At 50.3% G+C, this 26,402-nt stretch overlaps 1 protein-coding gene across 13 annotated transcripts in view; it reads left to right on the top strand.

The window, feature by feature from the left end:
- GREB1 (growth regulating estrogen receptor binding 1) overlaps positions 1 to 26,402 on the top strand; it is a 129,646-nt gene that overhangs the window by 20,830 nt on the left and 82,414 nt on the right. The window contains exon 1 of one of the 13 annotated variants that reach the window (XM_079109660.1): positions 2,782 to 4,302. The exons of 10 other annotated variants lie outside the window; for them this stretch is intronic. The gene's annotated coding sequence lies outside the window, so the exon portion shown is untranslated. Of the gene's footprint in view, positions 1 to 2,781; positions 4,310 to 11,644; positions 13,889 to 26,402 lie in introns of those variants that run through there. 2 more of the 13 variants (XM_079109657.1, XM_079109661.1) reach the window with 2 other exon arrangements.

Genomic DNA, 26,402 nt, shown 5'->3' with positions numbered 1-26,402 from the left:
TGAGTTGAGGGTCTGGTGTTCAGAGACGCTGAAGCCAAATTCAGATTTTCTGTCTCCCTCTCTGATGTACCAGCTGGGGTAAGATAGGGATCCCCTCCTTCCCTCCTGACCTTCTCTGCCTGTTGGTAGTGTGCGTAGGTGTGGGGACATCTGTGTGGAGCCTGAAGGAGGGCAGGAGAGCCCCTCCCGCCAGCAGGGGCCAACGGGGCAAGGACCCTCTGCGGCTCACCTCAAACCTCCCAGGTTTGAGAGGCACAGGGCTTGCTATTTGGACACAGACGTTTTTCAAGACTGCCAAATGGATGCATAATTAGGAAATAACTGCTCTAGGGGTCAGCTGACAGATTAAATTCACTTAATCCTGGGAAGGTCAAGTAGGAGGGGCATATGTATCCCTGCTTTCTCCCTAAGCCTGGGTGCCTGTGGTGTGTCCAACAACAGAGCAGTTCTGCTTGAGTACATGAGCGGTGCAACCACTTCACGTATGTGTAAGAAAGTGTCTTCTGAAGATACAGGTGTGCGTGCTGTGACTATTCTTATGTATTTACTCCCTTGAGCTGGCCAGGGTTGGAGTCAGGAGCTGGGCAGGGTTTGCCACTGCGTTCCTTGGGCTTTCTAGGCAGCCTCTTTGGATGAGAATTTTCTCATCTGGAAAACGATGGGGTGAGACCAGGTGATGGTGGTTCCATTCAGCCTAATGCTCTGGTGGCCTGGGATAGTTTCCAGCCGCCTTGGGTCTTCTGGTGCATTCTTCCTTCCTGATGGAGCAGGGATGCTGGAATTTCCTGTCCTTGGGAAGTGTGGTTTGGTAAGGGACAGGGACATGTGTGGGAGGGTGTTAATAGGTGCTGAGCCAGGGCAGGATGACCATGGGGTACCCAGAGGGTATATCTGGGCCCGATCCTGCAGTAATGGCCTGAGGGGAACCAATCCACTCTGGGAAAAAGACCCACAGTGCGTGTCCGAGGCTGGTGGCCAGGGCCCTCAGCTCCATGGTCTTCTGACAGGCCTTTCCCACATCCTGCCATGCCAGTGGTGTCTCGTTGATCTAGTGGTAAGAAGCCTGCTGGGCCAAGTGCAAAACACAGGGGCCTAGCTGGTGTGTCTGTCGTCTCCATGAGCCCAGGGGACTCTGCTCTATTAGAGTAGTTATAAGTGACCATGCGATTCTCTCTTTCCATTCATTTATTGAAAGCTTATCTTGCTGTGACGTGGCAATGGACACTGGAGAGGGACATAAATGGTCCAGAGCTTGCAGCGTGGCTGGTGGTTGGAAGGCAGAAGTCCCAGAAGGGTGTGTAGAAGTACAGGTGGGGAGGAGCCCTTCCTGCTTGGTTGCTGCGAAGCACCTGAGGCATTCAGTTAATATTGAAAAAGACCAGAATTGTTGATTTTTGAAGAAGGAGGAACAATCCCAGGAGCAGCTGTGTGAGGCATTTCCAAATGCCTTCTAAATATGCTCCAAAGTTATGTACTGTTTCTAAAGTTATATGTGACTGTCTTCTAAAATTTTTTATTGATTTTCCCTTTTTAAGAAATTTAGGTTAGCTTTATCCATGGGGTTAATGATGGGCCCCTGGGTAGCTTCATTTTTTCCCGTGCTGGGGATCAAACCCAGAGCCTCACGCAGAATCTCTGAGCTGTCACTCAGGGCAGGTGCAGGGTCTCAGATCAGCAGACAGACAGCACTAGGGTGGGCGGGAGTGACCAGGCACACCAGGGCCACGTCCTTGCAGCCGCTGGCTGTTTGGCTCTTGTTGGACACCAGGAGCACGGGGCACTTTATACGCAGGGTTTCTAGCCCTAGCAAGCCTCATCAGGAGGACTGCCTTAGCTATTTCTGGATGTGCCGATGCAGCCTGGGGAGGTGAAGTTACTGGCACAAGAACACAGAGCTTGGGGCCCGGGGCTTGGAACCCTCATCCTGTCCTTTTTCCCCCGTGCATGTGGGACTTCTTCTCTCCCTTCACCCTCAGGTACTGCAGCTGCATGGCTGTGCACTGGGTGGACATAAGCTGTGTTTCTAGAACTTTCAGGATCAGGATTTACCCACCGACGCCGTCATTTTAAATACAAAGAATTTATGTTCCTTTTCATGTTTTATATGAATCAATGAAGGAATATGCTGATTTTGACACAGAAGTACATAAAAATTAAGAACTTATTAACCAAGAAATTTGCAGAGGAGGTAGTCCTTCCCTGTATGCCAGTTTTGCCGAGTGGGTATTACAATAAGCATTGGCATTTCCTCACGACGAGTCACGGTGACAATGACAATAGTAGGAACAGAAGCGACCCTGCTCTGGTCTAGGCGCTGGATCCGCTGCCTTGTGTCTGGTACCAGCAACCAGCAGAGAGCATGCGTACCATGCCTCGCCAGCCTAGAGACCTGCCCCAGTACGTGCAGTTCTGTGGAGTGGGCACTATCCTAATGAATCCTGGGCTCTCTGGGCGCAAGGTCCCCTCTCCAGGTGGCCTCCACTTCTCAGCACTTCTTCCTGTGGAGATGTGAATGCCCTGGACCAGCTGTGGCCCCCACGGTGCTGGATCCTGAGACCATGGACTTTGATCTAGCTCTTGCTATGTTGCCACACTGGCCTGGGAGTGGGTGGGGAAAGACCATTTTCTTTTTTTCTGAACTGAGGATTCTGGGCCTTCCCTTTAATCTTTCCATGAGCTCACCTAGACCTGTGCTAAGTTGCTTTACAAAAATGTATTAAAGAAATTATCTCAGGAGAGAATTATAGCCCAGAACACATAAAACCATGTATGAGAAGGATTGTTTTCGGAGGCCCCTAGAGAGAGTCCAGCCATCCCCATAGCAGAACTCTGCTGTCTGCTGAGGTGGTGGAGGGTAGACCGCAGCCTCTCCCCGGCCTTCCCCACTGAGGCTGCCACCCGCTGACCCGGGCCGACTCTCCTAGTCTCGCTGCAGCCCTGGATTCTCCTCTCCAAGGGTCTTGGCAGCTGAAATTTGGATTTTCTTCATGACCCCCACCCCTAAACCCATCCCCTGAGACTAGGGGTTGGCCTTCCCCTTCAGCCATTCCTCCCCATCTGTGTATCTGGGACACAGGAGTCTGGCCCTGCTGGTTCCCAGGCTTGGTTTTAGCAGAGGACAGCAGCACCACTGGGCTCTGGGCAGACGGGCGTGGCCGCCTGCCCTGTCCCCTGCTGGTCCTCACCAGCTGGGCCCAGGCTGGTTGTCCCAGCCTTCCTTGCGTGGGGTTGCCACTCCCTTCTCTGTGCGGTGACTTGAATAAGAACACATGCTGTCCTCCCGAGGACAGCAGTCATTTTCCAGGACACTGTACTCTAAACCCAAATTTAGAATAAAAGAAAACATTTTTTAAAGTCAATATAAACTATAGAGATGTGGCTCTGGCCATGTTGGAGATGATTTTTTAGTCCAGATTCACCATTTCCAATCATTACTTATCAGGACAGGATCTCCGCTGTTACCCTTGGCTGCCCGACTTGTCCCCTGAGGTGTCCTCCAAAAGCAGAGGAATCTGCCCTACAGGCAAATCCAGACTGTTTACCATTATTTGCCAGAAATTGCCATTTCCCCTATATCCAAAAGTTCCAGGACAAAATCCACATTTTTTTCTCATTTTAACCTTTTATTATGGAAAAAAATTAAATGTATGCAAAGGAAAACAATATTTTAATAAACACTCATATGGATTTCTCAGGTTAAAAAATTAGCCCCATATGAACAATTCTGTTTTGTCTGTACACTCCATTTTTCTTTTCTCTGCTGGATTATTTTAAAGCAAACCCCAGGTGTATTGTGTTCATCCCAAAATACTTTTGTATGTATCTCTAAAAGTATTCTATTCTTAAAAATCACCATAATGCCATTGTCTCATCTTAAATAAAAAAGCAATGGTAATTCCTTTTAGTTATTTGTTTATTAGTTACTTGTCATGCTGGGGATAGAGCCCAGGGCCTTGTGCATGCTGGGCAAGCACTATACCGCTGAGCTTCAGCCCCAGCCCTAGTAATTCCTTTCTATCCCAAATGTCCAGTTAGAGTTTGCCCTAGCCTGAAAGTTGGTGTCCTTCCAAACTCATGTTGGAATGTAATACCCACTGTGATAGCATTAATAGGTGGGGCCTCAGGAACCGATTGGGTCACGAATGGGATCTTAGGCCCTTATAAACGAGGCCTAAGGGAGTTTCCTGGTCCTTTCTGCCATGAGGACACAGCAAGAAGGCACCATCTTTAAACTGAGACTGAGCCCTCATCAGACCCTGAATCTGCTGGTGCCGTGATCTTAGCCTTGCCAGCCTCCAGAATGTAAGCAGTAAGTTTCTGCTGTTTTAAAATTGCCTAGTCTAAGTCCTTAGCCCCAGTGGACTAGGACAGTGTGCAGTTTCCCTGAAGTTTCATTATTGTGCTTTTGCACTTGGTTTCTCGGAGTCAGGATTCATCAAAGCACTGCATTTTGCTGAGACGTCTCTTAAGCCTCTTTTGATCTGTACCTGGTTTTCCTTGTTATCTGTTTGTTGGAAACACCAGGCTGTTGTTCTCTTGGAATTCCCCACTTTCTGGATTTTGCTGGTTCTGTCACTGGGTTATTGTTTATTATGTACCTTTGTTCCTGTGTCGTTGAATATCTGATCAGATTCAGTTTCGCTGTTTGGCCAGAGGATGTGGGAGTGATGGTCCTTGTGCCTTAATGTGGCATCACGGCAGGATCGTCATGTCTGCTGTCTCCCTGTGAGATGCTGGGATTGGCCAGTGGGTTCAGGTATCGTCAGCCTATCCATTTAAAAATTTCTCCATCAATCTTTAACCATTGGATTGAGCTGCAATTAATGAACATTGCCACGGTCCCTGATTTCATTAGGATTATAAATTGATGATACCTAGTTTGTGATTCCTTCTTCATTTAGTGCTGGAATTCTTTTATAAGGGACTTTGCATCATCAACTATTTGGTTATCCTAAAATACAGAAAAGCAGAAGTAGTGCTTGGGTCTTCTCCTCTATCCACCAGAATAATGAATTGGTTCTGTAGCATCTTCCGAAGCTAATTAATGAGCGTTAATTTCTGCTTTAAAATTTTTAAATATGATTATGAATGTGTGGACTTTTAGCATTCAGTGTGCTCAATCAAATTATTCTTTTTAGAGCTCAGACTTGGGGTGTAGGGCTCACCTTTGTCCAACAGTCCATTTGGGGGCAAAGCTTCTCCCTGGGGAATGACCACGGGGAGCCAGGCATTGATGAAGTAGTGTCAGAAGGTCACTCTATCTATTTTCCAGAACGTGTTTTTCTAGGGGTCATAGTGTTTTTCCGTTTGGTTTTTTTTTGAGACTCTCTATCTCTTTGTTGAAATGATCTTTTGCTTCCTGCAGGTGCTCTTTCAGCCAATTGGTATTATCATTCATTGCCTGCATTTGCTCTCTTATCTCATCCTTTGCTTCGCGAATCATCTTAATCATGTATAATCTGAGGTCCTTTTCTGACATTTCTTCTAACATACTGTCATTGGATTCTATTACTATATAATCTAGATTTGTTTGGATCATTTTCTTCCCTTGTTTTTCATGTTGTTCATGTATCTTCCCCTCTAGCAGTGCAGATCGGGGATATTGCAGATTTCCCCCTATAGGCTTATAGTGGCCCTATAGGTTTCCAAAACCCTTTCTTTAAGGGGAGATCAATACTAGCAGTGCCCAAATCAGACACTATGCAATCCTAGACCAAATAGCCCCTATGGGGACAATAACAAAATTGTCATAATAAACAAAATGAGTTCAAATATTATCTTCAGTAAAACAAACAGGTTTGCAATAAGGTCTGCAGTTTCTAATGGAGGACAAAGAGGATGTAGAGGGATGTAGAATGGGGCTGTTAATGGGATAAGAAAAGAATATACAGAAGTTCTAGAAAATAGAAAGGGTGAGAGTGTAATCAAAAGAAATCTGACGTTAGCATGCAAAAAAGGGAGAAAGAGACTCTGAGGGAACAGGTAAACAAAAGGAAAAGAGAGCAAGAAAAGTAAAGAAATAAAAACTTAAATTTTTTAAAAAGGAGAAAAAAGAAAATCTACTGTGTAACAGTCATATAGTAATGAAACCTCCCAGTCTTCAGTAGCCTGATGCATGAGAGGTACCTGACAATGAGCTTCAAGCCTCCAGCAGGCGTCTGGGGATGGGTTTTGCCCCACCCGAAGATCGGAGCTACGGCTTCCAGGATTATCCAAGATGGCCGCTCTGGCTTCGAAATGTGTTGGCAAATGGGGAGCTGCAGCTCAGGGGTGGACGTGGTCAGCTGGAGGTCCTGGAGACGGGATGCAGTTGGTCTGGCAGGGGTCCTGGAGGTTGGGTGTGTTTGGTGTGGTTGTGGGATCCTGGAGGCTGGGTGCAATCAGTCGGTCTGGGGTCCCGGTGATAGGGCACAGTCAGTTGGTCTGGGGGTCCTGGCGGCAGGGAGCAGTCAGTCGATGTGAGGGCCCCAGAGGCAGGGAGTGATCGGTTGAGCTGAGGGATCCTGGAGACGGGGCTCAGTCAGTCCGGCCAGGGGTACTTCGGGGCCTGGCTGTTGTCTCAAAATGGTGGCAGCCATGTGTAATCAAACCTGCAGGTACTGTAACAGTGAACTTCCAGGCAGCAGCAGGCAGCTGGTTGGCGATCAGTTTGCTGACTGTTGTCGGACGATCGGGAGGTGAACCTCGAGCGTTGGGTGATGGATAGGTGTAAGGCAGGCGATGGACAGGCGAGAGGCAGGCAAATGGCGGATGATAGACGCCTGACAGTGAGCCGGTCATAGTGTTTTTGATGTCACTTAGTCATCCCCATTTTAGAGCTTAGAGCAAAGAAGCAGAAAAGTTAAATTTCCCCCAAACTATGTATCAGAAAGGTGGAACTGGGACAATAGACCAGCACTTGGACTGTGTGTCCCTGAGAGTCAATGAGGGAAGAGGGACAGGGCAGGGGATGGCATTCCAGATGTGGGAGGAAGCCTTGGTGACGTCGTGGAGATCAGGTAGGAGTGTGGATTTGGGTGAGTCTGGCTGGATCCAAGCACACCGCATGTGGAGTGGAGAAGGCAACAGGAACTCCATCTTGGAGATGCTGACCACCTCCACCACAAAATAGAAGCGAAATATGAAGGTGACCCGCGGCGGGAGGAGCAGTGAGGGGTCTGCCCGTGTGAGCAGCTCCCAGTTCTCTGTGCTCCTCACCAGGGGCCTGCAGCCCCTTCCGCCTTGAGACCCAAGTACCTTGAGAATGGGACCCTTCCTCATTGCCCATGGACCCACATCTGGCCGGAAGCAGACACCCAGATCTGTGACTGAGTTTTGGAGACACCCATTCTGGTTGGAGACCAGGCAACAGCAGTTGTGCCTGGCAGGGTCGTGTGGGGATTGAGAAGATACACCTCAGGGGCGTGGCCCAACCCCTGCCCCCCGTCGGGACCTCCTCAGATATGGCTGTTGTCACGATGGGGGGCCCCCCTTCTCCCTGCCTGTGACTTTGCCATTTGTGTTCTTAAAAAAGTCATGGCCCAGTCTCACTTGCTCTCTGTCACCAGGTGACTTCTAGCCTGCAGCCTGTGGGATTCCCTTACACGAAGCAGCGGAGTTCCCTTTGGAAACAACGTGAGAAAGGCACTCTCTTCCTCAAGTTGAGGTGACATTTACACATCGTAAAGTCAGCCATCTTAAAGGCATGATTTAGTAGTAGTGGGTTTAGTGTAACCACCTCTAGCAAAGCTGTCTTCAAATTCTTTTATTTTTATTGAAAAAGTTTTAAAAAGAGACAGAAGTGCTAAATTTCTATGAATCATCAGAGTGAGAAAGTAGCACTGTTTTATATTTGTTCTCCCCCCTTTCTTTTCTGCCAAAGGTGGCTGACCACACCCTGCTTTTCAACCATGATGACAAGGGACAACAGTCCAGCCACAGTAAAGGCCATCTCCCTGCCCCCTCCGTGTTCAATCTACTACTGGCCCCTGGGGATGTGTGTGTATGTGTGGGGACTGATGGGTTTGTTTCTTGAGAACATCAGTTACTTTAATAAAACTCAAAGGAAGAAATGATAATTCTTATGGGGCTGAAATAGCAAATTAAAAATATGGACTCTCTCCATAAATAAAAATTAATTTATGCAACAAATATATATATTTAGTGTCTACTCTGTGTGGAGAGTGCCCTGATTATACCGGTGCAATTTCTGCCAAGATTTTCTTAGCAACGCTAGGGCTAGGGGAGACTTGCATATTTCTAAAACTTTGGAAAAAAACGAATTTGGACATTTAGGGTGGAGGATTGTTGAGGATCGCCCTGCTTGGGCGGAAGGTACAGTCTATTGGAGCATGTGTCCTGGGCTGGGACGTCTGCCCATCAGCTGTTGTAGGCAGTGGGAAGCTCCTGCAAAATCGAGCTTTTGCCTGGCACATGGTAGGTGCTCAGTGACTTTCTGGGGGGTCTGCAGAGCCCTCTCAGGAAAAGAATGAGCCTCAGGAGACATTTTATGCAGCTCAACAAATTTTATGTTTTACTTAAGCAATTACTATTTAAGCTTTACAGACAAAAACAATCAGGTCAAAATGACCTCCAGTCCGGCAGCTGCTGAAGGCACCCACGGCTGTGATGCGGGGAGCCAAGCTTCCTGCAGCCCGTTGCTGTCCCCAGAGAACTCGGTGAAGGTGGAGCCTCTCTCTTCATAAGCTGCAACGGAAAGGTTGGAGACAGTAGGTTTCATCGGGTCTGACTGTTTTCCTGCTTGTGTTCATAAACAGGACCGTGTAAGCAGGCAGGGTGTGGTTCAGATAGCCCCATAGATTTCATCTCTTTTCAGTGGTCCTGGGGGGCCATTAGGACCCACAGCTCATCTTCCTAAAGGAGTGGGTGGCATCTGTCACCTGGTCCTGGGACAGGAAGAGCAAGAGCCTCTGTCATCCAGGAACTGAACCGGAGGACAGGATCTCAGGAAAGAAGTTCTCAGGTCAGGTCTCTGCAGTTAATTTGTCCTGGATCAGCATTCAAGATCTTTGCCACGCATATGATGCTTAGTTGGCAGCACAGAACCAGGGCCATGGGGACCTTCTTCATCATCCTTCATAGCCATTATCTTCAGGAAGCCTTTCCTGATATCCCTGACTGACAGAGTTTTCTCCTTTTTTTCTGAACTTCTGAAACCCTGAGTTGGAGGTTCATTCTGGGTTCCTAGGAATTTAAATTAATAGGAACACACTATCTCCTGGTCATTCTAGGTCATTGATAGTTTTCAAACAAATGAAACAACAGTGGCCTCCTTGCAATAATTTACACTTATTTAGTCCCCAGTGTTTATGCAGGGCTTACCCTGCTCTGCCTGGGTCCTGAGGTGGACATATTGACGGGGCTTCCTGGCTGGTGATCCCAGCTGACCTCCAGGGCTACAGTAGCACTGATGGCATCAGCACATTCTGTGGTTCCTTGGGCCCACAACTTCCTAGTGATGTTCTGTGGCTTAGGGGCAGCAGAGCTGAGCGCCTGGCCCTGCCCTGGGGAGCTTACAGCCAGGACAGGGGGCGGTGGGTCTCCTGCTCTGACAGAACAGGAGCTAGACTGGCGTGGGCAGTGGGAATGGGTGGAGGACTGAGGAGTTTTGACTAGGCGACGGGATCAGGTGGAACAGAGTTGGCTTTGCCAGCAAAAGGCAAGGGGGAATGAATGGCAGGTCAAGTCCCAGGGACACAGTGAGGGCCACCTGTGTGTGCCAGAACCGTGCGGGTTTGTGTACTCACGTACAGTTCTCATTGAATCCTTTGAACAATGCCCTTGAATCAGTATTGCTATGGTACCCATTTGGCACATGGGAACACTGAGGGTCAGAGAAAGTAAATTGTTTTTCCAAGTTAGTGATCACGTTGCTGAACTGCTGAACTTGGAATTCGCCAGTTGGGAGACTGTGACTCCAGAGTCTACACCCTTCCCACTAAGTAACCTGCTTTGCTAACACCATCGTCGTGCCACGTCATATTTCTGTTGTCACATGTCAGTGTGTGGGGTCCTCAGAGGTTTTGCTATTTACCTGCTTTCTTTGGGAGACAGTGACCCAGAGCAATGTTTGTTAAGAAAAAGAGGAGGGATACTGCAGAGGGCTTGTTAGATAAGGAAAAGAACTGGAATGAACTCTGGAGATTTTGAACAAGGCCAAAGAATGCCACTGGGGATGGGGAAGGCACATGCTGACTCTGGTGACCAAGAGACACTTACACAACCTCTCTGTGCTGAGTCCTTTGCTCCCTCCTCTGCTTCATACCACTTATCTTGCATTGATTTAATAATGGCATTTTTCACCACTGGGTTGTGAGTGCCTCTAAGTTGAGCCTTCTATCCTTAGTGGCTGGCACTGTGCTTGGCACACATCAGACACTTAAGAGCCATCTGTTGAATCTATCCCTCCACCTATCCATCCACCCACCTATCCATATACCCACCTATCCATACACCCACCTATGTACCCACCTATCCATCCATCTACCCACCTATCCATCCACCCACCAATCTACTCATCCATCCATCCATCCATCCATCCATCCATCCACCCACCTATCCATCCATCCATCCATCCATCCATCCATCCATCCATCCATCCATCCATCCACCTATGCATCCATCCATCCATCCACCTATCCATCTTTCCATCCATCCATCCATCCATCCATCCATCCATCCATCCATCCATCCACCCACCTATCCATCCATCCATCCATCCATCCATCCATCCATCCATCCATCCATCCATCCATCCATCCACCTATGCATCCATCCATCCATCCACCTATCCATCTTTCCATCCATCCATCCATCCATCCATCCATCCATCCATCCATCCATCCATCCATCCACTCACCTATCCATCTATCCACCCATCTACCCACCTATCCATCTACCCATCTATCTATCCACCTATCCATCTACCCACCTGTCCATCCATTCATCCATCCACCCACCTATCCATCCATCCATCCATCCATCCATCCATCCATCCATCCATCCACCCATCCACCCACCCACCTATCCATCTACCCATCTATCTACCCACCTATCCATCTATCCATCCATCTACCCACCTATCCATCTAGCCATCTATCCACCCACCTATCCATCTACCCACCTAACTATCCATTCATCCATCCACCCACCTATCCATCCATCCATCCATCCATCCACCTGTCTATCCACTCATCCATCCATCCATCCATCCATCCATCCATCCATCCATCCATCCATCCATCCACCTACCTATCTATCCACTCATCCATCCATCCATCCATCCATCCATCCATCCACCCACCCACCTATCCATCTATCCATTCACCTATCCATCTACCCACCTATCCATCCATCCATCCATCCATCCATCCATCCATCCATCCATCCATCCATCCATCCATCCATCCATCCACCACTCATGTACCACCTACCATCTGTCATTTAGCCATCCCTGCATGGGCTCACTAATTCAGTCCTTCACTAGGTGTTCTCTGAACAGAACAGTGTGCCAGGAATTATGACCAGTGCTGAGGTAACAGTGACTGAATCCAATACAGACCATATTCTCAGTCTTCGCATAATCAGAAGAAAATAATATAGAAAGTCCCAGCCCAGGACTCCAAGAAAAAGAAAAAAAAATTTAAATCTTAAACGACTGAGATGTGAAGGAGGCAGTCTCTTGCCTCAGCTGTCCCAGCACCATCTGGCCCCTTCCTCTGCTGGAAGCCCTGTGAGATGTGAGGCTCTCCTGGTGGCCTGAGTGTGCAGCGGAGGGCAGGGGGCGCTGACCTGCCGGCTTCCAGGTGGCCACATCTCCATCCCCTCCTGAGTGTCCCAGGAGAAATGCAGCCTAAAAGGACTGAGCAGATGTTCTGGGGCCAGTGATCACTCATCAGCCCCTCCTCTGGGGACAGGAGGTGACAGCACATTTCTCTGAGAGCAAAGGCTAAGTCCTCTGACGTTGTTCCTGATCCAGCCTGCTAGTGTTGGTGAAGCACTCAGACTCCTGGGGCGGGGTAGAGTATGTTCTTTCACCTTCTCCGGGCTTTGTGCTCGAGAGGCCCGTGTGGGTACAGATGTAGGTCATCACATGTAGTCACGTAAGGCAGTGCATCGGGCACGCTTTGAAACACAGCTGCAGAAAACCTCTTAAGAGCTCAGTGCCTCGTTTTCAGAGAAATGTGAGGACGACCTGTGTTGCAGGACACTGTGGGAGCAGGCGGATGGCCGGACAAGCACCACCTGTGTCTGGCACCCTGTCTCCCGAGTTGGATGTGCCCGTTGGCTGGGTGTCTGCCAGCAGACACTGAAGCTTGGGGCTCCATCCTTGCCTCTGCAACCAGCTGATGGCCAAGTGCTGTAGATCTCCCGCCTCAACCTTAGTGTGCACGTGGTTCTGCGGTGGGGGCAGTTTCTTCTCTCCCATTTCTCCTCGTGACCGCTGTGGTGTGGGTCCTCCGCTGGGCTGTTGAACGGGCTCCCTTCCAGGGCTCCCCGCGGGCCACATTCCCTCCACGCAGCCTCCTGGGCTTTCCAGAGCATGAGTCTGGCCATGTGACTCAGGGCCCTCAAGCCCTGCTTTGGTTTCCTGTGAGGCCTCGGGAACTAATAAGGCACTCTCCTTCCCCTCCCCAAGTTCAGCCGCACAGCTGTAGGGTCAGGAGGGTGGAGACCAGAGCCTCACCTTTGTCACTGCTGTGGGCCTGTGCAGCTAAGGTGTGAGCCCCAAATGGCCTTCTAGTGCTCCCTGCCCCCAGGAGGGGCGCTCTAAGGGAAGTCCCTGGGAAGCTGCCTCACACTAGGGGCTAACACGGGCAAAGTCCCCAGGCTAACAGGCTTGACTGGAGTGGCCCCACCTGTGGGAGGAGAGGCAGGGCTGCCCTCCCTGATGAGACAGATCTCTCCTTCTCCCGGGCAGGGGTGCAGTGAGGCCGGGAGTCTGGGGGCGCTGCTCTGGGGAGCCTGTCCTCCCAGAAACAACAGGATGGAGCCTGTTGGATCTGTCCACGCTCCTTAACGCGCAGCCCTTAGGATCTGCTTGTTTCCAGCATCTTTCCCTGTGGGTATGTCGTGAAGGTGCAGCAGTGCCCAGGGCTACCTGGATGTGCCAGCTGTGGGTGAGGGCGGGCTCATGTCCTGGTGGTGCCCCCTCCAATGCCTGGCTTGCGCTTCTTCCTCGCCCCGCTGGCTCAGCCTGTCCTTGGCCTTCCAGCACCAGTCTGTGACCCTCTTTCCAGGACCTGCTTACTGCTCCTGCCAGGTGCTCTCTGGTCCCCTGTGCCCGGCCCTAGGCACCTGCTGTTCAGGCTGTCCTTTGTGACCACCTCCTCACTGCTGGCTCAGGGGCTTTTTCTTAAAGAGAAAGGAGCTGAGGTGAAGGTGGTTGAACAAGCCCTCCAGGTGAATTCTTAGGCAGGAGGCGTGTGAGCCGCAACAGTGTGGGGCATACTGGCGAGGGGCCCTGCGAGGGGACGTCACCCCACTGGACTCAGCCCCCTGACTCTTGTTGCTGTCCTTTTCCATCAGTTCACTGGTACCTTGTCCATTCCTCTCATCTAGCGTTCTCCTGTTTCCTGTCTGGTCTTGTCCCCCAATGATCTTGCCTCCTTGAAATGCAGTAAGAATACAGTTACTACTTCAAGTGCCACGTCTAGCTCTCTTTCCCAGATGGCAGAGTGTGGCCCACAGTCTCCTGACAGGTGTTTGTGGCTTTCCCACCCCTGAAGCCTTTACGAAGACCCTCAGACGGCGACTGGGTGGGGGCCCGCTGCAGGTCTGTGGCCATGCTGTCTGAGGACGGTGTTGGCTGGGTGTCGTTGGCTGCCAGGCTCTTTGTCAAGCACCGTGGAAGTGTACCGACACCTGAGACCCCGCTGTGTTCTCTGAGGTGGGGCTGGCGGGGGAGAGGTCTGAGAGCTACCCAGGGGCCTGTTCATTCCGCATCACTTTCCTGCTACTCAGAGCTGCTGCTGGTGGAGCTGGCAGCAGGGGGCTGAGGTGACCTTGCCTGACGGGAAGGCTGCCCTGGGTTCATAACACTTGGTCCTGTGCCAATCAGCTGGCAGCAAACTGTGTCTGCTCCTGTCTGAGCTGCATCCCCAGGTTTCAAACTGGCAACAGAGGGGTTTGCCGGGGACTGCCTTGGATTCCTTCCACCGAGTTCCTCCTGCCTCCTCTGCAGAATTCGGATGTTCTGTTCTGAAAGGGCTCAGGGGCAGGGAAGTCCCATGTTGGTAGACTCTGGACCGTCCTCCTGGTGACCATGGGGGTTCCGTCAATGTACCCGTGTGCTGGGGCTGCCCCGGCTGGGCAGCTTCAGCAACAGACACGTGTCCTCTCAGTCGGAGGCCCGAGGTGCCAAGGTCCAGGTATCTGCAGGCTCTGGGAAGGATGTGCTCCGAGCTCCTGACAGCACCACGCTCTGCTTTTCATGGTGTCCTCCCTGAGTGTCTGTCTAATTTCCCCCTCTCTGTAAGGACAGTGGTCACTGGATGAGGGGCTCACCACTCCACTGTGGCCTCATTTAGCTAATTACTTGCAGTGACCCTGCTGCCAGGTAAGGTTGCATCCTGAGGTCCTGCGGGTTGGGACTTGGGGGAGCACAGGCGAACCCATCGAGTGGCCTTCTGACTTGAAGGTGTGAGGGACAGACGATGGGGTAGGGCCGAGCTCGTGACAAAGCAGAGAGGCGGGTGGCTCTGTCTTCCCCCAGGCGGTCACCATGTGCCCTGTGTTCTGATCACTGCATGACCAGAAGCGTGTACACCACGGGCACCTTGTGACGTACGTGAGTTCAGGTCTGAGGCCTCAGCCCTGCTGGCTGGAGGCCTTTCCAAATGCCTTCCTTGGCATTTAGCAGCCTGGGTCCAAGGGGGTTGGGAACGTGGTGACTGCATTATGTACTGGGTTACAGGGGCAGCAGACATTCAGCTTGGATTCCGAGCTGACCTTCTCCATAGATCAAACCCATCCAGTGCTCCCTTTCCTGGGAGCAGATGTTCGAGGAGGAAAGTGGCACTGTTGGGAGTTGGTGCCCCTCACCAGGGGCTTGGGTGCCACTCACACGGGCTGTCTTACAGATGTATAGTACATGGGACAGACGTGGGGTCTCCCTCCACCCTGCACCCTCAGAGTGTATGGCGTGTGGCTCCTTTTCCACCTCCTGTCCCCTGTCTGCTCCAGGCACCCTGGTCTCTTGCCCGCAGTCACTTTGCCCTGACACCTCACTTTCGGAACTACTCGCTTGCTGCATGCTCTTGACACTTTCCCTCTGTGCTGGGCTTGGGTGGGGGCTCCCTGGTTCCAACATTCATCTACCACATGGGTGGCACATCTAGAACATTCCCTGGCACAGCTGCTCTCAGTGAGAGAGAGAGGAAATGAGCTGCATAACTGGTCAGAGTCCTGCAAATGACCAGAGACCATGCTTGGTGGCTCTTGAGCTCTCTGCCACTCCTGTCAGGGGTCCCTTTGCCCTGCTGCTGACCCCATGGTTACTGTCGCACGAATCCCTTGTCAGGCTCTGTGTGCTGGTGGAATAGCAAGGAAGTCCCCGCTCTGACCTCCTAGCTCACCATTGCTAGTTCACTAGAAAGCCCGTCTGCTCTTTGCCCCAAGAAATTTTCCCATTAACAAAAATCTGTGCATTAGCAATTTTTGTCTGGCATAAGTTCTGACTAACTGTGCTCAGGGGGTGAGTAACATTTTCCAAAACTTATTTATCATATTTGTAAATACTTTTCTACTTGCTTCTTGTTTTGAAAATCCCTAAAAGGTCATGGCTCCCTGCAGACTCTTTTAAAATATCCGTCATAACATTTTATTAGGACCTTTCCGGCATTTGGAAAATCTGCTATTTCAAACAAATGTTCCTTGATGTTTCCATTTGTGGGTTGTTTCTGTGTATGACAGCAGAGCAGGGACGCTTAAGTCTGCCATCAATCAGCTTTTGAGTCTACTATCATTTCTTGCCTGTGTGAGCGGCCTCAATGTCTTTCTCTGTAAAAAAAAGTGTGACCTAACCCCTTCAGTTATTGAAGACTGCAGTCAAGATTTTGTAGGTGCCCGGAACAAGGTTGCTTCCTGCGGCTGTGGCCCTGGCTCAGCCTTGGCCAGGAGCTCATCTTGTTTTGTTTTAGTCCAACTCCAGCCTGGACTCAAGATCTCCTTGTTTTAGATGTGGGAATGTAATTCTTTTTGTTACATTGAACAGTGAGTGGTGAAACAAAGGAGTAATTAAAAGGTGCTCATCTTTTCACAAGACAGAGTTTTCCAAGGAAGTTTTTTTTTTTTTTTTTTTTTTAACTAGTGAGGGGATTTAGTGCTTCTTCAAGAGCAAAGGAGGAAAGGAGCCACCCTGACAAATGGGCACCTGTGTATTTAATTACAGGCAATTGCTGTCTTTCATCAGTAGACAACCTGCTGAGAAGAGGGGCCTCTTCCAGGCAGGTGTCTGGAGCCGCGATCAGGGGGAGCGTGGAGATCTGACCTGCTGGGAGTTTATGGCTTCCAATCATTGAACACTGAAACTAAACACATAAAAAAAATTGTAGTGTAGGAGGACATAGTTATGCTCATTTCAAGGTGAATTGGGGCTGGCTCCATGATGTGACTGTGTTTCCCTTTCTTTCTGGGGGGAAGTCTCTGCTTTCTCTCCGAGGCTTCTCCCTGGAGACACGTGAGTTCCAGAAGCCTGGGTCAGGGTGTTGCGACAGGACGTGATTTGTCTAAGTCCGGGCTGGAAGCGGTTAGAGGCCGGGGTGTGTGCAGTGCGGTTCCCTTGTGCTGTCTGCTGAGAGCCACCGCCAGCTTCTCCACGCTGCCCGTGTTCTTGGCCTCTGCTCCCCTTCCTCCATCTTCAAGGCCAACATGGTGGATCAAGTTCTTCTCATGCTTCAAGCCTCCCTTCCTCCTGTTCTCCTTCTTCCTTCTTCTCTGACTATGGCTGGGAAAGGTCCCCCTTTTAAGGACTCACATGATCAGGTTGGACTGCCAGTACCAGGATCACCTCTCAGTTGCAACGTCTGCAACCTTAACGTAGCTGCAGCATGGAATTGCCATTTCCCACGTTGAGATTCCAGGGATCAGGCTGTGGTCATCTTTGGGGGCCATTATCCAACTTGCCATAGGAAGGTACTCTGATCTTCACAGGGGAGGAAACTGAGGTGCAGAGAGATTAAGTGCGCTTTTCAAAGTCACACCGTTTGCCGGTGGCACATCTGGTGACAGGTGCCAGCAGTGTGACTTTAGTGTAGCATTCTGCAGCATGCACCCCTGTCCTCTCCACTGTCCACTCAGAGGCTGAGCTGAGTGCTGGGCACAGAGTGGAGACAACACTTACCCAGGAATGGATGAATTTATGCTGGTCTCTGTTTTTATGACAGAACTGATCAATATTCAAGGGAAAAAAATCAGAATGTATGTAAGTCCCTACAGTTGCTTTTCACTTGTATTCATCTCTTGTCCCTTAGGTACAGTGGTTCCTCTTTCAAATACTGAGGCTAAAGAATCAGCGACAAAAGCCTCCACTTTGTCGTGAAGGGACTCATTCGTGTTCACAGTTCATGGTGACACATAAATAAATGCTTGGCTTTTTGCTTGAAAATCTTATAAAAGCTGAACCACACGTACCATTTCCTGTTGGCTCCTGTGTGCCATGGTCCACGCTGGTTGTCACCATGCTGTGGCCGCAGGTTCGTGTGTGGTGCTGATGCTGGTCCTCTTGGTACAGACGCTTCACTGTCTCAGGCATCTTTCCCTCAGCTGCTCCGAGGTGACCTGACGTAATCTGTTTGAATCTCCGGTTTTCCCTTTCCAGTTATCATTAATCTTGGCCCTCTTGGAGTTGTATGCAGTAAGTCTGATTTGTGCCTGGGAGGGGAAGCAGGAGTGATCGCTCACAGGGAGGCCCACAAAGCTTTGTCAGCTTCTAAGTCGGAAGAGTCAGTCCCTTTGTACATGGTATTTGTATGATTAGACTTTTTTTTTTTGACTGTCCTAAATTGTTTATTAGGTATGAATTTTACAAACATCATACTTATATAGCGGTAACCGTGTAGCTGGAGAGTATTGTGCCTTCTCCAAGCTGCACGGTGAGAACCACCAATAGTGTGGTGGAATTTGTGGCCCGTATGATTAGACTTTTAATTAGAATTTTATATGTTAGTGTTAATTCTAAATTGAGTTCCTTCCTACAATGGGGGTGTTTTTAAGCCTCCATATTTGGAAGAAGCTCATGAAATCCAACTCTGCTGAGTCCCTCACAACTATTGACTAATATGGTTGTCCCTCAGTGTCTAGGGGGATTGGTTCCAGGACCCCCAACGATGCTCAAATCTGTGGAAGCTCAAGTCCCTTACAGAAAATGGCACCATGTTTGTATATAACCTGTGTGCATCTCTTGGACACTTCAAATCAATCATCTCTAGATTACTTAAAAGACCTGGTACAATGTAAATAGTTGTTGTGCTATATTATTCAGGTTGTTGAATCCATGAATGTAGAGTCTGTGGGCAGAGGGTGACTGCCCTGGACTCACAGCAAGAGCCCAGCGTACACGGTCTCTGCCCGCTTGGAGCCTTTGGCCTTGAAGGGACAGTCGTTGAACATGTGGTTCTCACACTTTTGCCAGCTGTGGCCCAGCTCCTGCTGGAGCACGCTCAGGTCGGTGAACACATCTCTGGGCCTGATGATACAGCACTCCGGATGGTCACAGACGCGTGCGGGCTGTGCTGGGGCCCTTATTCTGGGGAGCTTAGCAGCTGTGTGGAGTTGGGTGATACCTTTGTGCATTGTGATCAGTTGACAGGGCTGTTGAGTATAGAGGGTGTGTTTTTAATAGGAAGATCCTTCACCTTCGCTTCCTTTTCCTTTCCTCCGTATTCATGAAGCAAAGTTTTTTTGTCTTCAGCACATCTTGCCTGGATTCACTGAACGCCCGTACACCTTGTCTGACATCTTCCAAACAGAAAAAAAAAAAAAAAAAAAAAAAGTCTCATTCTGGGCATTTTTGGTTTTAATGCCACTTTTATTTTGGAAACTAATTGCTATTAGTCTCAGGATGATAGGAAATGTGGGCTTTGGTACTGTGTGTCTTTCCTCAGACACAGTAAATGAGCATCCCGAGCTGATTCAGATTCGCACAGCTCTTACCTGGGGCTCCAAGGTACATTTTGGGTAGATGTCTGGTGTCTCAAGCAGAAGTCCTGATGTTGTGATTCAAACTGAAACCAGAAGGATGGAGGCCCTGCAAACAGCCCTGGTGCTGCCTGAGTCTCTGGTGACTCTCCCTTCCTGCTTCAGAACATTGCCACTCCAGACCCACAGGAAGCACTGCCCCTCAGCCTGGCACAGCCTTTGTCATTTCTCTGTCCCCTGTTGCCTCTGCTCAGCAGCTTGTGTAGCTCATGGTTGCGGCGGGGGGGGGGGGGGGGGGTTGTCTCTGGCACTTACCACTGTCCGGTTCACCTACATTAGTTCCAAGTGCCCAGTACAGAATGGCGTCTGCTGGGAGCAGATGAGCTCCTTGCCTACATACCAAGGGGAAGCTATTCTTGGTGCTCAGACAGGCTGAGCCAAGAACTCTGCCTCCTACTAGGGTGGCCTTGGCGTTACCAGGCTCCCTGGCTCTCACACTTCCTTCCTCTTTGTCTCCTAGACTCCATGAGATAAGGTGAGGTGATGTGTGGAATTGTGGCAGGGGTGTCCCCTAAGGACCTTCTGTGTGCCGTCCTTCCTGGGTGAAAAAGTCACCTCTGCAGGCTGGTCAGACGCACTTTGATGGCCTCGCAGTGCTAGGTCCTGCTGAGCGTCCTCTCCTCCCCAGGTCAGCGTGACCCCCTCATCTGGGACAGATTTGGCCTTGGTCTGTTTGGGTCTTATCTTTGCTCTCCATGCTGTGCTTTCCAAAGTCTCCTCGTCACTGGCTGAACAGATGCTGGTCAGCTGCCTGTGGAGACGGCTCTGTCCACCCCTCCATCTTCTGGACAGAACCCTGATTGTGTTAGGATGGCAAACTGCCTTGGCTTCCCAGGTCCTTTGGAGCTGGGGGGACCAAAAGGCTAAGTTCTGGCCAGTGTGTTGTCAACAGAAGCCTATGCAGGACTTCTGGGGAAAGAGGCCCTGTTCTTTTTACCCTTTGCCTTTCTCCCTTCTGGTCTGGAATGCAGGCTGCAGTCTGTGATTTCAAAACAGCAGAAGGAGCCATGGTCTTGGAAGTCACTGTGGATTTCTTGGTACACAGAAGAACAGGGTCATGCCCCTGGGTTGCGGTTCTGTATGTGCCGCAAACATGACTGTTGATACGTGGGTGCTTTCTGACTTACCACAACCCTGTTCTGTAAATTTAAACTGGTTTACTGTGTGTGTTTCCATGTCAGGTTCTAGGGCACAGCCTTGGCCTGGTGCATGCTTCTTTATGGAGTCACCTGCTCTGAGGTTCCCCTGTGGAGTGACATACTCTGTGGGCCTCCTGTGGACTGACCTGCTCTGAGGTTCCCCTGTGGAGTGACCTGCTCTGTGGGTTCCCCTGTGGAGTGACCTACTTTGAGGGTCTCCTGTGGAGTGACCTGCTCTGTGGGTTCCCCTGTGGAGTGACATACTCTGAGGTTCCCCTGTGGAGTGACCTGCTCTGAGGCTCCCCTGTGGAGTGACCTGCTCTGTGGGTTCCCCTGTGGAGTGACCTGCTATGAGGTTCCCCTGTGGAGTGACCTGCTCTGTGGGTTCCCCTGTGGAGTGACCTGCTCTGTGGGTCTCCTGTGGTGTGACCTGCTCTGTGGGTCTCCTGTGGAGTGACCTGCTCTGTGGGTTCCCCTGTGGAGTGACCTGCTCTGTGGGTTCCCCTGTGGAGTGACCTGCTCTGTGGGTTCCCCTGTGGAGTGACCTGCTCTGTGGGTCTCCTGTGGAGTGACCTGCTCTGTGGGTTCCCCTGTGGAGTGACCTGCTCTGTGGGTTCCCCTGTGGAGTGACCTGCTCTGTGGGTTCCCCTGTGGAGTGACCTGCTCTGAGGCTCCCCTGTGGAGTGACCTGCTCTGTGGGTTCCCCTGTGGAGTGACCTGCTCTGAGGGTTCCCCTGTGGAGTGACCTGCTCTGAGGGTTCCCCTGTGGAGTGACCTGCTCTGAGGGTTCCCCTGTGGAGTGACCTGCTCTGTGGGTTCCCCTGTGGAGTGACCTGCTCTGAGGGTCTCCTGTGGAGTGAGTTACATCCTCTGCGGGTTCCCCTGTGGAGTGACCTGCTCTGAAGGTTCGTCCCATGCTGTGGCGGCCCCCCTGTGGACTGGCCTCTGGTGTGGGTTTCCTTGGGCCTCATTTGGCCATACGCAGGAGGCTGCACTGGTACAGAGACTCTGCCTCTTCAGATGAGGAGCAGCCATTGCTCTCTAGGACAGGGCTGCCCACCCAGGGACAGTCTAGCCTGTGGGATGTGGCATGAGATGGGGCTCCAGCATCTCATCAGGATTTTCTTCACCCCAACTCGGTCTTTCTGCTCATTTCCCTTCCATCTGGACTTGATGTCCATTGGCATGGTTTCTTTCAGATGCTCTGAGGTCCCTGACGGACCCTTGGTTATAAAACATGGCGTTACAGGCCCTTCTGAGTGCAGCTTTGCCCCGTGAACGGTGATCCTGATCCTCTGGTGGCACTTCTGAAGGCTTTAGAAGATGGAGACCTTCAGCCAGGTCTTACAGAAGCTCTCCTGTTATCATGCCGCTGTAGTTTGTTCTAGTGGAACAGATGCTCTGAGGGCCCGAGTTCTTGTGCACCAATTGCCACGTCACGCTGGCTTTGGGAGCGGTCCTGCGCGTGGCCCTGCCCTCCTGTTGGTTCCGCTCTGCCACAGTCTGTCTGTCCTCACATCGTTTGGCACCTCCTGGGGGCCGAGCCCCTTCTTCATCTCACTGGTTCCCTTGATGTGGGAGGACAGAGGGACGGGCCAGCGGCTCTGAACTGAGGGACCTGACTCAGTGTCCCAGTTTAGCTGCTGACCAGCCACAAGATCTTGCTCTCTGAAGACCCTTGAGCCTCAGTTTTGTCAAAAGTAAAGCACAGTTTTTGGAGAAGAGTCAATAGGACGTTGCATGTCAGGCACTTTGTCGTCCACTTGCTGCTTCCTCCTTTGCTGTTCTCCAGAGGCAATGACGTTCAGTCTTCTGAATTGATTCATTTGGTAGTTATCTTGATATTTCTTAAATAACATGTTCTGTTTCTTGATTTTTGAATTTTACGTAATATATGTTAACTTCTTAATATGGAAGGTGAGGATTTTACGCTTTCACACCTGCCCCTCTATCTTCCTTCCATCCACAGATGCTATAGCTATTTATGGTTTTGAGAGCTCAATTCAATGCTTACATCATTATGGCCTTGTGAACACTTTAACAACTGGGCCATGCAGTGAATGGACTACACCGGTTTTCCTTTCTCCTGAGGTTTTTTCTTTTTTTTTTTCTTGTGAAATTAGTAGTTGCTTTTTTTTTTTTTTTTTTTTTTTAAATGCATTTATCACAATCTGGTGTTCAAAAACAAATGGAGGAAGTGTTTTTAAGAACTAATTGTCCTATTATCAGGAAGGAAGAGGCATACCAGTTCTTCAGGGAAAAGGACTTTCTTCCCTGGCATGAAAATCTCCAAATAATTTCTACTGTGTAACCTCATATAAATGACATGGAGGACTTAAATTGTCAGCAAATGCCAAAACCCGTTCATTCTGTATGGCTGTTTTTCATAGTGGTTTTGGGAAGGAGCCAAGGTTGTAACCTTACAGTGTAACTCTGGGAGGATGGCTCTGTGGGGGACTGAGCTAATGGGGTTGGAAGTGTCTTGTGGTGAAACCTGGTGCCGGAGTAGCACGTGAGCACCTGGTGGACTGGATAGATGGCCTGCCTCCTGGGCCCCCTTTTCTGATGGCCGCCTCTCTGAATGGCAGGACTGTGCGCATTTACTCGCTTGGGAAGTACTCACTGGAGCAGCCGCCTGGCCAGGTTCCTGAGGTCCTGTGGTCTTTGTAGGAAGAGAGACCCTGAGCGCAATGGTGGGCATGATGGGTGCTCTGAAGGAAGCGAGCAGGCCGCCTCCTAACCTGAGGTGTCGCTGGCTCTTTGCGGTTCCAAAATCCGTGGATATTTGTCACCGCCTGCAGCAACAACTTGCACGGGTCTTATGGGTGGTGGAGTGGAAACTGAGGCACTTCTATCTTTCTCTTTAGTGCGCTGCTTTCTTGCTTGTTTATAGAGGATAGAGGAAATGAGGTTTACTTGCTTTGAGAGGAGAGAGAGAGAGACTTTGCTTATCAGAGAGAAAGAGACTTTGCTTAAGAGAGATTTTGAAAGGACAGGCTTTGCTTAGAGCTTAGAGGAAGAGACTTGCTACACCTTAAAGTCCTGCATCCTGTGAACTAAGGGTACGTCCACCCTGTGCCCGAGTGATGCGTCTCAGTTCTCCGTTCCGCGATCTGCCTTCCGCCGCTGCCCCTACTCGCTGCTGCTGGGTGTGTCTTTCTTCTCCTGCTTTTCTGCTAATGGCTGCTGTGTCTGTCTCGCTCGGCCTACGCTTATATCACCTCCAGGAGGCGGAGAGCAGGGCCACGCCTCTTACGCAAAGATTAGGCGAGAAGCTCCGAGCAGGCAATTAGTGCTCAAGAACACATGCGCATACATTGTGTGTGTGGATGAGAAAGTCACCTGAGTGTGCTTATGTCAATTAGCCTCCTCGCTGCCGATGTGATCAGGCGCCATCCCGGCGCCGCCAACATGGCCCAGCCCCCAACACTGAGGTCTGCCACCTCTACTGTTTCTGCTGATAGAGTCCCAAGCTGCTTCAGGGCCTTCCAATACCCCTCCATCCCATAATTCCCTTCCCTCTGACTTGTGTCGAGGCTTATCTTCTCTTTGACTGACAGTCAGAAAACTGTGGGGTAAACACACAAAATCTCAGAATCAGTCTTTCTCAGGTCATGAAATCAAATTCTGTCAACTAAGACCTGTGCTTGGGGAGAACGTCCACTCCAGACCCACGTACGGGGAAGCTGAAGATATCCCTTCGAGTCTGCCATGGGAGGCGAGGATTCGCGAAGTCCACTATGCCAGCACAAAGCAGCAGACTTATTTGCTTGGATTAAATGTTCCCTTTTGATTTGGTAAGATGAACCAAAGGTCTGGTTCAGAAATCTGAACAGGGACATGAGGGAAACAGGTAATAAGCCTGGAAAGAGGCTCAACTTGAGAGCCACTCAAAACCACAGCGAGATCCCATTTCACGCCACCAGATGCAAAAGTGAGGACGTTTGGCCGCGGCCTGCCGTGAGGATGTGGAACCGCCACACCACTCGCCTGACGGATGCTGGGAGCGTAAGTTGGTCTAGCCCTTGGCTCCTGCAGATGCCATTTATGTAACCTAAGTGCATGGCACCCGGAGCTGGGTGGCAGCTTTGTGGCCTATGTTTGAAACAGGAGTCCTACGATATGTTCACATGAGTGTTCTTTGCAATAACTCACAGACACGGGAAAAAGCTCAACTGGCCCTCAGCTATGTGCTGGAAAAATAACTCGGGGTGCAGTCTGTTTACACCATGCCATGTCCCCAGCAGGGGAAGCCAGTGGTACCCAGATAGAGGGGACATCTGGGATGAGCCTCAGGAGCTCGTGCTGAGCAGATAAGGCAGAAGTAAAATATTCCCCCCCTGGGTCCACGCACGCACGACTGAGTAGTGGGGGACTCAACAATGTGCTGCTTAGGTTAAAGCTTAAACGAGAATTTGGTAAAACTAGCTTGTTAGAAATGCTTGATTTCCAGCTCAGCCCAGATCTACTGGACCAGAATCTGCACTTTAACAAGACTCCCAGGGGACTCCTGTGCATGTTTCGGTTGATCTTCACCAGATAGGAAACAGAATTTAGTTCAATCAATGTTAAACTTTAGGTTAAAATGAAGTAACATGGGGCTGGGGGTGTGGCTCAGTGGTGGAGCGCTTGCCTCGCACGTGTGAGGCACTGGGTTTGATCCTTGGCACCACGTAACTATAAATAAATGAAATAAAGGTATTGTGTCCATCTACGACTAAAAAAAAAAAGTAACATTTACATTGAAAATGTTAAAACTATGAGGAAAGCAAGTGAACTCATGGAACTAAAGATACCTTCTCCTGGGGGATGGGGGTGTAGAAGGGTGTTCGGAGACCACCAGGATGAGATTGTCCTAAGCTGCCGGTGGGGACCTGAGTCTTTGTGACACAACTAATTTACCAATATTCCTTTGAATCTGCTTCGATTTGATACACCGGCTCTTCATTTATTTATATGTTTGTTTGTTTGTTCTTTTTAGTTACCCATGACAGTCGGGCATACTTGGACATATATCCATACAAACGGGGAGTACATTTTATTCTAATTAGGGTCCAGCCTGTGGTCGCCCATGATAATACACCAGTGTTTTAGGAGGGTTACATTGAGGAGGGATCAGCCTGGGGAAGTGCCTGGAGGGAGCAGACCCTAGCCCTGTCAGGAGCCCTATGCAGGTCACCCAGGTGGGCAGGTGTGCTGGCTGCCTCGCACACCCCTGCAGCCAGGCAGGCCCCAGGCCCCGACCTGGAGGAGAGCTCACGCAGCGCGGTTCAGCCCTGGGAACACTTGAGGCCCAGTAGGGTTCCAGTCTCCCTGGGGTGCTGCCACCTGAAGAGTCCGGGTGAGTCTGAGCTGGCCCTGCTGGCTGCTGAGGAGCCCATTCGGCTGCACACCAGCTCTGCAGGTGAGGCCCTGCTCGCTGGAGAGCAGCAGAGGTGTCTGTGGGAGCCACCCCAGCGTGAGTCCTTCCCCGTCTTTCCTGTGGATCTGCCGAGAAGCGGACTCAAGACTGATAGAGGGTCATGGTTATGATTTTCCCCAAAGTTGTTTATGAAAATGGCATGTGATCCTTTGGTTAAGAGAAAAAAAATAGAAAATACAGAAGTTTAGGAAGAAAAAAAAATCTCCACAGTTCCGTTTATAGAAACACCCATCGTTAACTTTTTAATGTGTTTCCTTCCAATCCGTTTCTATGCATTTATAAAAAAAATCATAATTAGATTAGGTGCTAAGGATGTGAGTGATAGGTTTCTCTGGTTTTCGTATTATGTGTGTCTCATCAGATGTTTGGGGTCATTAATTCTCTTTTTTATCACTGCTTGAAAGTTAACCTGCCATTGGGAGCACTTAATCAGTAAACTCTCTAGGGCACTTACCCATGCTGGGTGCTGGGTGCTGGGTGCTGGTTACCTGCAGCGGCCGTGGTCCTTAGACCAGGGTTGAAGGTCAGGAAGCTACACCGTGTTCAGCCGTGTCCAGTGAAGTGGGAGAGCAGGGGCTTCTGAAGGGCAGAGTTCGTAGCGTCCTGACGGTGAGCCAAAGCTATCAAGTGGTAATCTTTTCCTA

Source organism: Sciurus vulgaris (genome assembly GCF_902686455.1).
Source record: "Sciurus vulgaris genome assembly, chromosome: 14".
NCBI lineage: Eukaryota > Metazoa > Chordata > Mammalia > Rodentia > Sciuridae > Sciurus > Sciurus vulgaris.
This window is presented reverse-complemented; position numbering and strand designations above follow the sequence as displayed.